Source organism: Trichosurus vulpecula, chromosome 6, assembly GCF_011100635.1.
Source record: "Trichosurus vulpecula isolate mTriVul1 chromosome 6, mTriVul1.pri, whole genome shotgun sequence".
Taxonomy (NCBI): Eukaryota; Metazoa; Chordata; class Mammalia; order Diprotodontia; family Phalangeridae; genus Trichosurus; species Trichosurus vulpecula.
Genome location: NC_050578.1, coordinates 128,286,127 through 128,297,315, shown reverse-complemented (window position 1 = coordinate 128,297,315; position 11,189 = coordinate 128,286,127).

Sequence of the window (11,189 nt, the reverse complement as noted above, 5' to 3'; positions counted from 1 at the left end):
AGGAAGGATGATGTGTGTAATTCATGAGACCTTTCTCAGTATTAGGGGAGTTGAAGGGAATATAGACAGGGCACAGGAGGAGTTGAATGTAAAGGGATGAGATCTAAAAAAATGAAATAAATTTAAAGGGTGAGAGAGGAATATATTGAGAGAAGGAGAAAAGGAGAGATAGAATGGGGTAAATTATCTCACATAAAAGTGGCAAGAAAAAGTAGTTCTGTTGGAAGGGAAGAGGGGGCAGGTGAGGGGGAATGAGTGACTCTTACTCTCATCAGATTCAACTTGAGGAGGGAATAACATACACACTCAATTGGGCATCTTACTCCACAGGAAAGTAAGGGGAAGGGGATAAAAAAATGGGGGATGATAGAAGGGAGGACAGATAGGGGGAGGAGGTAATCAAAAGCACACAGTTTCAAAAAGGGACAGGGTCAAGGGAGAAAGGATTGGATGGAAAGAAATATAGTTAGCCTTTCACAACATGAGCATTGTGGAAGTGTTTTACATAATGATACATGTGTGAACTATGTTGAATGCTTGCCTTCCTAGAGAGGATGGGTGGGAAGGGAAGAGAGGAGAGAATTTGGAACTCAAAGTTTTAAAAGCAGATGCTTAAAAAAAGTTGTTTTTTTGCATACAGCTGGGAAACAAGATATATAGGAAATGGGGTATAGAAATCTATCCTGCCCTATAAGAAAGTAAGGGGAAAGGGGATGGGGGGAGTGGGGTGAAAGAAGGGAGGGCTGACTGGGGAACAAGGCAATCAGAATATATGCCATCTTGGAATGGGGGGAGGGTAGAAATGGGGAGAAAATTTGTAACTCAAAATCTTGTGGAAATCAATGTTGAAAATTAAAATATTAAATAAAAATGATAAAAAAGATGTATAACCCTTGGCAAGTCGCTTAACTGTTTGCCTCAGTTTCTTCATCTGTAAAATGAGCTGGAGAAGGAAATGGCAAACCCCTCCAGTATCATTGCCAAGAAAACCCCAAATAGGGTCATGAAAAGTCAGACACAACTGAAACAAATGAACAGCAACCACAAACACATTTTTTGTTGTGCAAACAAAGTGAACACCCATTCTTTGGAGGATAGCAAAACAAATCATGGTATATGAGAATAATAGCACATCATCATGTATGAAAATAAGGTGAATGGGAGGAATTCAGTAGAATATGGAAAAATTTGTATGGCTTATAAGAGAGAAGAGAGTAGAAGCATGAGAATACGTACAATGTCTATAGTGATGAAAATGGAAAGGACACAAGGAAATGGAACTGAGTAATTGGAATGACTAATCTTGGTCTCAGAAAATGGATAATAAAACATATCTTTCTTTTCTTGTCAGAAAAGTAAAAATATGGCAGGGCAGAATGTTTCATATACAATGAGATACAGTCACTATACTGATTGCTTTTGTTTAAATGTATTTTGTTTGTTACAAGGCTCATGGAGGATGCTCTATCCAGAAATGATTGATGTACAAGCAAGATCATCTATAAAATTTGATCTGAGAAAAAATATGTATTATATAGTGTCGACCATTTAAAGAGAGTACATTGAACATTACCACCTTTCCTGGACAACTCAAATTTTCCCTATAAATCTCCATATTGTCCTATGCCATTACACATAGAAAAGTTATGTTGCTGCTCTTGAGGCCTTTGTCATCTCCTTTCTAGTCAAGGTTTTAGCTCTTGCTTCCTGCTGCTGTCTTTGTGCCTGCCTCTACTCTATTAGACCTTCCTTTCTCCTCCCCTTCTGGTTTTCATTCTCAAAGCCACAGAGCTTATTAGAATTTTGTGTTAATTAGCTCACATTTAGGTAGGTCCGTACTTTGCTCACAATCCCATGTAGGGACAGTATTAATATTATTAAGATTTTATTTGTGTTGATGTTCATTCATTCATTCATTCTTTCATGGAACAAGTATTTATTAAGTGCTTACTATGACTCAGACACTATACTAAGTACTGAGGTTACCAAAAAACATCCCAAAAAACCAAAACAGTTCCTGCCTCTAGGAATTTTACATTCTATAAGGGGAAATGACATAAGGATAGAAAATAAAATAAAAATAAATAAAAAGTAATATCAGGGAAGATGCATCATCTTTACCCAAAATCTGTGCACTTAGAATTTTCTACAGAAAGACTGTGGTGGTAGAGTTTTCTAGAAGACTCTTAATAACTACTTTTTAAGACCCTAGACTTTCATGACATTTCTTAAGTGGCCACCAGATTTTTCATACTCACCTTAGGCAAATGATTTATATCCAGCTAGCAGCTCTTCAGAGGAAGAATTTTTGAACAGCTTCTACATCTTTACCACATTTCAGTAAATGTCTTGTATCAGAGTGCAAACATGCCTATCACTATTTTACAGTTATGGAAACTGAGGTTGAGGGAAATGAAATGACTTGTCCATGGCCACCTAGGTTGGGAATGTCAATTTGTACTGGCACCCACATTTTGGAGATTTGAGTAAGTAGGTAAGTCTGAGTAAGAGCCAAGGGAAACTTCTCAGTATTTTGTACTCCATAGATTTAGTGTAGGGGCTTTTATGAGAACTGTTTTGGTGGTGAAGCAACTTTTTTTATGACTTCATCCTGGAGGGCTGAGATTAATAGAAGCTTAGCTTCTAATATGTGACCTGTTCATTTATGAGCGTCAGTTTTTTATTCAATGAATATGTGATCTCATCCAGGTTCTTAGTGATCCATGTCTTCTCGTGGCTGCATGACTCTTGTCCATGTTCTTACATGTCCTTTACAGAGCAACTACCCCTTGTGCTTGTATTCTGCCTCTAGGTGTCTTAAATTTCTGAGTATCAGTATGGTTCTCAGTCTTTTTACTTGCTATCTCTTGTTTTTGCTATACAAGCATGTTACTTCCTTTTCCAGTCGTACACCTCTCATGATTTTTTTTAATACTAATTCTCACATACTGTTCATTGTTGGGATATTCTTCAACTTATGTATACCCATAATAATATCTCCTCATTCTGCATCATTTAGGTGGCTGGCAATATTGGTTCTAGGGAAATTGTAGAATTCCATGTTTTGAAGTTGAATAGCATTCACAAGCAATACTAGAATAATTGATGTTATAAATAGGTCACTGATTCAGGGGAAAAAAACCCAAAAAAGAACTTGAGTCATTAAAAGGACTTCAAAATTTCAAGGACAATATATCCCATTCATCTTTGGGCTCAAATCATTGTTTATCCACAGTGTTAACCCAAGGTATATGCACTGATTAATGTATACTATTCTAGAGTGGACATATAGGGCAACCTTAACCATATATGTGTTCCTGATGATCTCCAGTAGGTTGTTCATTTAACTGCATTTCATGGTCTAGACAATGGACAATCTTCATCCAATTGTTTTTTTTTTTCCTATGTGGATAGCTGGGCTGGACTCTGAATGATTATGAATCTCATTTGGGAGCCTCTGAAAAGCTGAAACATTGGTGCAATCAGCCCAGTGTCATTTGCCAATAGAACAGTGGTGTCAACCACAGCCCGCATTGGACAGCAACTGTATTTTGGCCCAAAACAGATTAAAATGTAATTGAGAAATATTTAACAAAATAAATAAAAATACAATAAATCACAGATAACATTTCATTTGAAAACTAAGTCAGTATGTGCCTGCAGGGATCCTTATATAGGCATTAGTGGCCCCCACCTTGATTTGAGTTTGACACCATTGGTCTAGAGGATATCACTATTTAACCATGTAGAGGGAAGCATTCCTTTATTTGATTTGTCTATAACTATGTTACTATTATATTATTTCATATTATGTTATGTTACATAGTTACTACTACTACTAATAAAAGTGGTTGATCCAGAATTAGTTGGCCAGTAGTTCATAAATGCATACATTTAAAAGTTACATTAACAGCTCAAAAGAGCTTTTAAAGTTACTGACAATACATCTTTTCAGTTCATTGGGTTCATGTTTGGAAAAGAAGCACATGTACAAAAATTGCAGGTTTTGCAAATTGTTATGTATATTTTATTTCCTGAGCAACGAACAAAACCCAGGCCTTTTCCCACCATCTCCAGGCAGATGGTTGATGGTAACAGCAGATTTCAAATATAGATGTGGCCCATATATATTGCAAACAGCTGTAATTGCTAAAATACATGCCAGAAGCCTTAATCTTGCTGGCGTTTTTTCTCTAGGCATTAGTATTCAAAGCTATACAATTGCCATGGGATTCTATGAAATGGACAAGTTCTTATTTTCTCTGTGTAGTATAGGAAAGGAGTAAGTCTTAGGTTTAGAGGCAAAGGAAAGACCTGGTTTCAAATTCTGACTCTTTCATTAGTAACCTAAGCAATCTTGAGTGGGTCTCTGAATTTCTCTGGAGCACAGTTGCCTCAAATAAATTATCTTTGAGGAAAGAGGCCTAGTCTAACTGCTTTAGACATTAACAAACTGGAGGGTGTCCAGATGGGGCAATCAAGATGAAGAGAGCACTAGAAGATACCCTATCTGAGGACTAGTTGAAGAAATTGGAGATGCTTATCCTAGAGAAAAGAAGGCTCAGAGAAGGCTTGGTTGCTGTCTTCAATTACTAGAAGAGCTATCAAGTAGAAGAGGAAATGGATTCCTTTTATTTGGGCCCAGGGAGTAGAGCTAGGACTGACAAGTGGAAGTTGCAAAGAGTCAGAATTTGACTCTATATAATTCAAGCCAGAGTTGTACAAAATTGAGATGCTACCAAGTTCTTCATCAATAAAACCCTTTGAGTGGAGCCCGATTGGCCATTGGCCTGGGGATTGGAAAAGACATTTCTATTCAGCTATGGGTTAGATTAGATGGCCTTTGAGTCCTCTTTCATTTCTCAAATTATATCACTTTATATGATTCAATTCAGCACATTTTGCCTAGCATTTATTTTGCGGTCTGAGGAATAGAAAACAAGCTTAGCACTAGAACTTAAATTTTTTGGGGGGGAAAGAGATGGCAGTGCAGTGAATTGGATTGAGGATAGCAGCATGCTAGGAGTCAAAAGACCTGAGTTCTGTCACTGATTGGCTGAATCTGAGTAAATTACTTTCTTTGCACCATAAAAGTATAACTTTTAGAAGATCTTTAAAGTATAACTTTTAAAAACATCACTGAAATTCATGACACATTATAATAAATAAAGGTACCAATTAATTCTTCCTAATCTCAGTGGATTGGAACTGAAAATGAATCTACAGATTTTATTCTACTGAAATATCCAAATAAAAGCTCAATTTAATTCAATAAGCATTTCCTGAGAGGCAGTAGGATAGAGTTGATAGAGAGACAGCCTTGAAGGCAAGAAAATTCATGTTCAAGTTCCACTTCTGATACATATTGGCTCTATGATTCTGGTAATCCATTTAACTCTTCACTCCTCAGGTAAGCATGATTTCAAATCCAATCTCAGACACATATTAGCTGTGTGACTCTGGGCAAGTCACTTAACCTTGTTTACTTTGGTTGTGTCATCTGTAAGATGGGGATAGTTTAGCACATACCTTGCATAGTTGTTGTGAAGATTAAATGATTTAATAATTGTAAAAGACTCAGCACATTGCCCAGCACCTAGTAAATTATATATAAATTTTAGTTGTAATAATAATTATTATTTTTCCTTAATTATTATTCTTTAACACTGCAAGTAGAGGAGGAGATGAAGACCTGCATTGACAGTGAGTTTCTTCACCTTGGAGTTGCTATTCTAATGAAATTACAGATCTACTCCCTAAACATTTATCAAAATTACAATAAACAGGGGGCTCTTATCACCTCATGCCTCAATTATTGCAGTATACTTCAGGTGGATCTGTCTGCCCCAAGTCTCCTCCTGACCCTTCAATCCCATTCTTCATTTAGTCACTAAAGTGACTTTCTTAAACCACATGTCTGATCAAGTTTCTTTCCTACACAGTAAAGTCCAGAGGCTTCCTATCATCCCTAGGAGCAAATACAAAATACTTTATATGGCATTCATTGTCCTTCATAACCTAACCCCTTGCTACATTTCCAATCTTCTTCTACAGTACTACCTGATACATATGCTTCACCGTGACACTGGCCTCTTGGCTTTCCAACAAACAAGACACAGCATTTCTCAGCTCCATGCATTCCTTCTGGCTATCTGCTCCAACTGACTGAGCTCCCTGGCTTCCTACAGGTCTCAACTAAAATTCCACCTTCTACAGGAAGCTTTTCCCAACCCTTTTTAATTCTAATGCCTTCACTCTGTTAATTCTTTCCTACTTATCCTGTTTGTAGATTGCTTTGTATATATTTGTTTGCATGTTGTCTCCGCCATTAGATTTCTTGAAGCGGACACTGTCCTTTGCCTGTTTTTGTATCCTGAGAACTTAGCACAATGCCTGGCACATAGTAGACACTTAATATTTATTGACTGATTATTACTAAAAGATCTGTAAGATTGCTTTTAACTCTAAATTCCTGATACCTGATGATTTCATGAAGCACAAACTCAGTAGGGTCTTAGAGGTAGAAGACAGAAGTTTCCTATTACTTTCCCCTGACCCTTTTTACCTTCCAAATCATGCTTTGTAGATTGTTAACATTCCTATTCTTATTTGCCTATTTGGCCAGAAAATGGCTTTGTTGATACTATCCACCAGGAACAGTTGTATAGCTGCCAAGTGGTTAAACATGAAGGAAAAAAATGCAGCTTGTTGGGCTGCAGTAGCTTTAGGGATTCATTAAACTCCCCATTTGATAGTCCTTTCATTATGGGAAGTGTGGAGACCAAATTAATGTCACTGAGATGAGATGTTGGTTACCACCACATCTTAAGCTGAAATTGCAGAATGCAGTCAAGCCTTGAACTTAAACTTTCTTTGGGTAAGATTCATTTGACTGACTTTGCATTCAAACCACATGAACTTTTTACTTTCAGAGCTCTTATTTTCCTATACCTTACTGATGTCATCTACTTCTATCATACTCTATATTATGACAGCTAGTGTGTAATAGAAGAAATGTGTGGAGAAGAAACAAGCATTTATTAAATATGATACATGATAGCAAGTATTGATTGTATCCCAATAAAGCGGTCCCTAGCCCCATTATTATAACTTCCTTATGGGCCTCACTGAACAGCAGGCATGTCCTGATTTGACCACGCGATCTAGCTTTAACCACACCACATGCCCCCAGACCCGATATCCCAAATATGTCTCACTAGAATAGCAGGCATCTCCATGTGATGGAATTCTAGCCACTGCCTCTAGCTAGCTACTGCCCCAGACCCAATTATCATATTTCTCACAGGAACAGCAGGTGTGTCCATGAACTCATACTTCTCACAGAAACAGCAGGTGTGTCCATGCACTCAACCACAACCATATCCATTTAATCGCATACAGGACTACAACAGCCAGTCAATCAGAAAGCAGCATTACTAGGATACCTGAGCAGATGTCATTCCCAAAACAATAGAAGGGACTTTCCCTAAGTAGGCACCTGTGCAGTAATAGCAAAAGCTGTCCTTTAGGTGAGCTTATGATGTAGAGAGACTTATTATTGTATCATTATCATAGATATATGCCCCCCCCAAAAGGGTTTTCTATGTGTATTGTGGGTAATCACGTATGCAGTTCCTCTGAGGCTGGGATCCCCTCCCTTATTGCCTAATCCCTTGACAAACCCCTCCTGTCTTTTTAGTATTCATATATTCTGTTATCTTTTGCCCTATAAAAATCTGTCTTGTTTTCACTAAGCTGTCGATTCCTTCTTGGAACTCAGCCCACTTCCTGAGAAGTGTTACTCTCAATAAATGCCTTGGCTTGGGTTGGGGATGGTCTGAGTCCATGAATTCTTTCAAGATGACACCACAACACACCATGAAACCTCAATAGTATGATACGTGATAATACATACATGAATCACCAGACACTATGCTAAATATAAATATTTCATTTAATCCTCACAACAATCCTGAGAGGTAGATGCTATTATTATCTGTATTTTTACAGTTGAAGAAACTGAGGCAAACAGAGGTTAAGTAACTTGCTCACAGTCACACAGATTGGGGATATATTTGAACTCAGTTCTGCCTGACTACAGGCCCAGAACTTTATCCACTGTACTATCTAGTTGCCTGGCACTGCCACACCTAACTGCCTACCTTAGAATGTAATCTCTTTGAGGTCAGTTTCACTCTTGTCTCTGCATTTTCAGTGCTTTGCACAGTACCTGTCATATAATGAGCTCTTGCTAAATGGTTGGTGATTGTCTGATCAGTTTGGCATTTGGAGAAACTAGGGTTCAAGTACTGCCTCTGATCCTTCCTAGTTGTTTGAGGTGGAACACATTATTTAAGCTCTTTGAGCCTCATCTCTAAAATGGAAATAATAATGCTTGGAGTTGCTATGTCCATACACAGCAACAATAAACAAATAATTATTCCTCAAGTCATTGAAATGTTTATTCTTATTCCACCAATCAATCAATAAGCATTTTTTTAGGGAAATACAATGTGCCAGGCACTGTGCTAAGTACTGGGGACACAAAAAGAGACAAAAGGTAGTCCTTACCCTTAAAGAGCTCATAATCTAAAGCATGCTTTGGGGAGGATGTGTTTCATGCCCCCTGAATTGACCTCATGTCATCAAGGCCTGTAAGATGCTTGTGTTTATTTTGGATCTTTCTTTATACATTCTGGGTCACTCATTCATTTATTCATTCATTCAAGAGACATTAAATGAGTGCCTACCCTAGCAAAGTACTGTGCTAGATGGAGAGATGGAGTGGAGATAAAAACACAAATTAGGCATGGTTTCTGCTTCCTACTGCCTTTGAAAGCAACATAAAAGTGACTATGCAATCTTCCTTTCTTTATGCATTTCTGGAGAAGCGTTCTTAACCAAGGGTCTGTGAATGTGTGTGTTTAAAATATGTAGGCACCTAAGTTGTAGAGTGGCTAGAATGCTGGACCTGGAGGCAAGAGGATCTGAATTCAAATCTGGCCTCAGGTACTTACTAGCCATGTGAACCTGAACAAAATACTTACTGTAATACTGTACTTACTGAACAAATTACTGTTTGCCTCAGTTTCCTTGTGTATATAAAAGGGGATAATAATAGCACTCTTCCAGGATTGTTAGGAGAATTAAATGATATAAGATTTATACATGTGTACATATTGTATACATGTATATTATATAATATAATAAAAAGTGCTTTGCAAACCTTAAAGCACCTTCGTCATCTGTAAAGTTGGTATAATAACTCCTACTTCAGTGTTGGTATGGGGATGAAATGATGTAACACACAAACCACTTTGTAAATTTCAAAGCATTATATAATAGCTATTATTATTAAGTGTACAAAGACCTGTGCTGGATTCGGGAAGGGAGGGAGAAGAATATAAAGACATTTATGAAAAACTATCTTTGTCCTCTCCCTATTGGAGATACAATCAATAAACATATGAGTAAATATACATGAGTTTCAGGAGGGAGAGAGTACCAACAACGAAGGGGAACAAGAAAGGGTTCTCGGCAGTGACACATGAGTTGAACCTTGAAGGATGTTTGGGATTCTAAGAAATAGAGGTGAAGAATCAGTGGGTTCTGGTGGCCAGATTGTGCAAAGGAATGGAGACAGGACATAGTATCCTAAATTAGGGTTACAGTGAGTTGACCAATCTGGTTGGAACATCAAATATGCGAAAGTACTATAAGAAGCAATCCATTTAACCTTTTTTAAAATTTATAATTTAAATTTAAAATTTACAAAATGGGAATAAAACATGTACTATTACAGGTGTTATTGTGAGAACAAAATGAAATAACCTGCATAAGGAGCTTTGAGGTCTTGTTAGAGAAGCATAAGTTATTATTATTATTCTAAAATATCCCATGGAAAGCAGCTTCTTACTTTTCTTTTTACCTTCAAAATGGCTTAGCTCTGATTACTTTCTAGAAGGCCCCTCCTCTAGCCCACAAATTGCAAAAGGTGCACCCCTGCCTTTGAGATGTTTATCCAATAGCTTACAGAATGGAATACAAATGAATCAAAGATAACACGAAAATACAAACCCTTGCACAGGAGAGGTGATTTGTTCCAGCAGTAGCAAGGGTTATGGTCTTCAGACCTTATTCAAATTCAAAGTTTTCTTTCCTAAAAAAGTTATTTTCCCTTTTTTTAAAAATAAGAAGACAGTTTAATTTGCAACCAGGCCTGAGCACGTTTTTTTTTTTTATTTTTTGCATCCCCCACTACTTCTCCTTGAACATAAAATAATGGAATTAGGGTTATTTTTACATTCTTATCAGTTATGTGAAGGTGGCATTAAGGAAACTGAATTCCTCTCCTTACAACAGGACTTCACCATCTTCAAAATGACTTTTCCTTTCTCCCTTGGGGAAAGAATTCCACAGGAGTACAGGGTTATAAATAACAGGAGCTGTACCTAGTAATTTTTGTGCCTGGAGAAAGAGGCACCTTGCCTTCAGTTGGTGGAGGGGATGGGGGTGGATGGCAGAGACTACAAAGCATTCCAAGGCAAATGCTGGGAGATACCAGGGGGTCTGACGACCAGATATGTGCTGGACTAGGCTAGGGAGGGGTTTAGCTAGGGTGAAACTACCGGGGGAGAAGAGCATCATTTCGTGTTCTTATTATAAATAATTATTTTTTGTTAACTAGGTGCTAAATGCAGTAGTTTGTACCTGCCAGAAAGGATTAACACCCTCTAAATCTCAGCACCTTTACCACTCCTATTTACTTTCTCTAGTTATATCTCTGTGAATAACTAAAAAGCAAAACGCTTTCAGAGTATTTTTAAAGAGGTAATACAAAATATTGTATTTTTGAGGGGGCTCCAAACATTCCATGCTCTCACCACATTATTTTGGCTGCAACTTCTTCTTCTTCTTCTTCTTCTTCTTCTTCTTCTTCTTCTTCTTCTTCTTCTTCTTCTTCTTCTTCTTCTTCTTCTTCTTCTTCTTCTTCTTCTTCTTCTTCTTCTTCTTCTTCTTCTCCTCCTCCTCCTCCTCCCCCTCCTCCTCTCCCCTCCTCCTCCTCCTCATCCTCCTCCTTCTCCTTCTTCTTCTCCTTCTTCTTCTTCTTCTTCTTCTTCTTCTTCTTCTTCTTCTTCTTCTTCTTCTTCTTCTTCTTCTTCTTCTTCTTCTTCTTCTTCTTCTTCTTC